The sequence below is a fragment of the Corapipo altera genome, unplaced genomic scaffold (genome assembly GCF_003945725.1).
Source record: "Corapipo altera isolate COAL_440 unplaced genomic scaffold, ASM394572v1 1b, whole genome shotgun sequence".
Lineage (NCBI taxonomy): Eukaryota > Metazoa > Chordata > Aves > Passeriformes > Pipridae > Corapipo > Corapipo altera.
The window spans coordinates 274,084-278,866 of record NW_020884881.1 but is presented as its reverse complement, the minus strand read 5'-3'; positions in this window follow the sequence as shown (position 1 = coordinate 278,866).

Genomic DNA, 4,783 nt, shown 5'->3' with positions numbered 1-4,783 from the left:
TTCTGAGTTGTTCTCTATGTTTAACTAGCCTGTTAAATAATGTGGGTTTCCGTCAATTTTAATGTAGAACAACAGTAAACACACCTGACACGGTAAAACTGCTTTTCTTAAATCTTTCAGATTTTCATGTATAGGAGAACATGTCAAAATTCTATATGTTTTTTCATCAGTGTAAACCCCCCCATTCTAATGAATTTGAAATTCTATTTCATAACATTAAGCTGTTGTGGAAAACAAGTTGCATAAGTCCTGGAATTTTTACAGAAATCCAGTTTTGTTGGTGTATATGCCACTGTTGGCTACACTGCTATCCAGAATAATATCAAAATAATTTTGAAGTTACTTGGCAGGGGCTTAAGAAAAAAAATTTGGCTGCATTAATAGTTTCCCTGGACTACTTTTGTTTTGGCTTTTAATGCCAATGAATATTTTATCTTTCATCAAATTAAAAAGTTCAAATTTCCTTTACAAAATTAAATGGAGAGGAAATAAGACTAAAGGCAGCTCTCTTTTAGCCCTTGTATCTTTTAAATTTGTGCCTTTTTTAGCAATGCAAATTGAGTAAATATATTATGATTCTCTTAACCTCTTAAAGTTGTACCTACAACAAATGTTTTAAACAATGGATTTTAAAGCAATAAAATGGTAGGATTATTTTTGTACCTTCTTAAATAATTTGATTCTTATTCTTATTCTCTTAACTTATGTCCTCACAGCTGTGTGGTATCACATTTAATAAGACTTCTGTCAAGTATATGAAAGTTGTACTGGAGTGGCCACACAAATGTGGTCTCCTTGCTCTTGTCCCTTGTCATGGTCTGTTGACTTACTGCAGGATCTGATCATGCCATCTCTGCCTTTGGTGGGCAAGTTACAGTGTCCTGCTGTTGAGGGGAACTTTCTGAATGTTAAGCAGTGAGACTTTCTGACAGTCTGTCTGCATTTCATTTGAGTTGCCAAGCACAAAGATTACTCTTCTGGCCTCTCTGGTCTCCCATAGTTGATGGTAGCAAGTAGTCTGTTGCAAAGATGAAGGGCATTTTGTACCTGTGTGTGACAAAGCTCCAGGATGCGAGATGATGGGAACATTTGCAGCATCTTGGAGACTTGTTGAGAACAGAACAGTGACGGAAGAGAAAGGTTGTGGGGGATGTCTACCTCAAAAAGAAGAGCTGTGAGAAAAAAGAGGGGAGGACACAAGAAGATTGTAACTTAATTTTCACCAAGGAACACCCAGTTAGGATTCAAGCCACTTGAAGCTGACTTCATTGTAAACCACAGCTCTTAATTGTTGTACTAGTGGTGCTTTATATGGATTAACAAGAGTCTTAAGAAAGAAGCTGAAGAGAGGTCTCTGCCCTCTGGACCTTTCCTGGTTTTCATGATCCAACTTTTTTTTTTTCAGTGTTTCCTCTGGAAACAGCAGACCCTTTTACAGCCTCAGTTTCCTGAGTGCTAGTTTGGAAAAAGCTTCATTTTGCTCGGCATGTTTTGCTTTCCAGATGTCTTACTGTGGCACTTAGTTTCCTCAAACATTAACGTGACTACTAAATGCTTGATGTGTATGTAATGTCTCCTAAACTGTTTGGATTTTCTGCAGTCTGAGAGTTTTTCAAGAATATGTGTATTAATAAAATAAGAGGCCAGGTGGATAATTTCAGAAGGGGAAATAATATTCCAAGTCAACACTACAACTGTTGACTGACTTGCCTGTGTAAGGGTGGGAAGGGCTGCTGTACTTCACTAACTGACTTGGGACATGGCTAAGGTGGATACCAAGTAAGGGACTTCTTCTTGATGAAATCCTCTTCAGTTTTATGGCTGTAAGGCCATAACCTAGCCTTAATACAAGGGGCCTGGCAAAGAAAATTGAAGAAACTTGTAAAGCTGGATGGGGACTTTGAGGCTGAAACAGGAAGGTGCAAGAACAGCTCTTGACTTGTTCAGTGATATCACGAGGTGTCAGTGGCTCCTGATGCTGTAGAAGGGATGCAAGGGACCCTGCTTCTCACACTCTAAGCAATGTGCCAAAAAGGCACAAACACCTGAGCTCAGCTACATCTTGCTTCTGCCTTCCTGGGAGTGAAAAAATAAAGAATGGCAAGAGAGCATGTGCTCTACTGGAGATGTTTCATTACATTTCTGCTAACCTAGCTTTAAGCGACTTTTAGTTCCTCCTTGCTGCCTCTGTAGTTAGCCCTTTCACTCTTACAAACAAGTTCTAAAACATCCTTTGTAGACTTAGGTTAAAACAGGTTCCTCAGATATCTCTTCCTATGTATCTCTTCCTAGTATCCATTTAGGTAGGTTGGCTCATGTGCCATCCAAATCTTCTTTGCTGAAAATTAACAATTAGTTTTTTGCAAGTTAAAAGTTGATGACTCTACTTAGATACCTTTTATATTCTTCCTGTCCCTATCTTTTCCTTTCTAGAACATTCAGCCCAATTGCTTTAATCTTGCATTTAAATTGCTTTAATCTGTAAATCTGCAATCACCCATTCCCTCAGAAAGGTCTGTTCCTTTCTTAGGGTGTTATCCACAGCAGGATATAGCTACATGGTCATGAAAAAAGGCACTCCCAGCTGAGGAGGAATCATGTCTCCTCTTTGAGCTTGATGGATGGCAGTGGAAGAGAGTGCTGTCTCCTGTGGAATGTAGTTCTCAAGGCCTCAGGTAACTTCTGGTTTTGCTCCCATTGGCATAATCAGCAATAACTAGCCAGATTTTTTTTTTTAAATGGCACATCTTAAACTGGAATTGAGTAGTATCTCACTTTAGTGTTCCTCTGAATATTGATTCTCTTAATGATCTTTTAAAAACTCAGTATGTTTAATGTCAAAATATGATTTAGCACATACTGAGGCACAATAGAGTGTCAAATTAATTTCTTAGATTATGGGGCAGATTGGTCCATGCTAAAGAATGGGACATTTTTCCAGTTTGTACTACTGACATGAGGCACAATGTACCATTTAGCACAGAGGGTAAATCATCATGCACAGAAATAATACTGCAGTATGTTTTTTAACCCCCAGTATAGTGTCGAGCTTCTTCTCTAGAAAACAAAACTGCTCATGAAATGTGTTTCACTCTGCTCCACAATCAAATATAAATTCTCAGGGCTTTGGGGAAAATGATTATGGAAGTCTTACCCAATCAAGTTTCAGCTTTTTAATTAAGGCATCCAGATACACAAATAACTTGATAATAATAAAAAAAAAAGGATGGTAAGCTTATGATTGTTGAAGTATTAAGAAGAAAAATGTGTAGGCAATTTAAAATACAGTTTGTTGTAATAAACGTAGCAAGGCTGAGAGGAAAAGGAAATGGCCAAACCCTGAGATGAGTTCTGATTTTTCAGCCCATGACAAGCTGTTTTCATGCTAGCAGGCACAGGTTCAGCAGAAGGTTTCTCAAGGCATGTGGCACTACCCTTAAATGAATCACTCTATCATTTGCCTGTTCAGCTAGTGTCTCTTAACTCCACGTGTGTCTGCCTTTACTCTCCTAAACGCTTTATTTATTACACCTCTTCAGTGTGCAAAAAATTACAGCTCCCATCCGCTGAAGGCCATCCATTTACAGTCACCCCTGGCATCCAAATTCCAGCCTCAGCCAGAGGTATCACCAGTCGGTGTTCCCTACTAGCTGTGAAATGAATTGCAGTCTTGTGTTCCTATCTGCCACCACACTTCCAGCTCTGCAGAGATGACACAGTGGCCAGAGAGGAATAATTCACATTTCATTCTCTGCTGGGTAAACCATTAGTTATTTAACAGAACTCTCAGTGAAATTACACAGTTGTTGATGCAGTTTAACAGCAGACCCTGGACAGACATGAGTATTTTAGCACTAATTATCCACAGCATTAACATGAAGATCACATGGAGGCACCATTCCCTTCAGGATGAATTTGTCATTTGGCGGGGGGGGGGGGGAAGCATATTTGACTTCCAGAAATACAAACCACAGAAGGCCAAGTTTGGGAAAGGCAGTAGCCAGCTAATTATTTTAGTCTGTACTTGTGCTTAGAGAACTGTACTCAGCTCTGCAGGAAGACTGGCACAATAGTGACCACTGTACGGTCACTACACAGTCCCTAACTAGCAAGCCACAGTTTTCCAACTACATGGAGTGAGAAATAAATGCAGTGACAAGGTAGCCAAAAGGTAGCCAAGGTAGCCACAAGGTAGACAAATCATTAGGTTTATTTTTTTCTTTTTTTTCAAATCTAAGTCTGCCATTGTTTTTGCACATCATTTTGAGAAAGTCATTCCCCCCAGTTTCCTGTTTATAGTCAGAATACTAATGCTACTCTCCTTAGTGATGCTCATTGGACATATAAGGTGTGAAGCCATTTCTCAGTTATTGTCCCAGCTGTTGTCTGCCCATGCTACTTCACTAACAGTAAAAATTCTGAGAGTCTGTAAAATCCTAGAAGTTGCTTTTGCATATTCTTGCATGAAATGAAAAATTAAATCATGATACCGCATTCACTATTACTGCTGCTGTTGGATCTGGGCACTCCAGATCACCTGGCAGGACAGATGGGATACAGTCAGAAGAGGATTCACAGCTAACAGTTTTTGCAAGTTCTCTAGAACAAATAATAACATATTTTCCACTATAATACTTCATGCTATCCCCCCCTGTATGATAGTTACCATAAGACAGAGGGTTCAGGTAAACAGTGCCTCATTTGGCATGAAGTCTGCCACAGTGGGATAATCCCTTTACATGGTTTTAATAAAATTTTAGCCATTGGGCTGAATGCAGTTGGT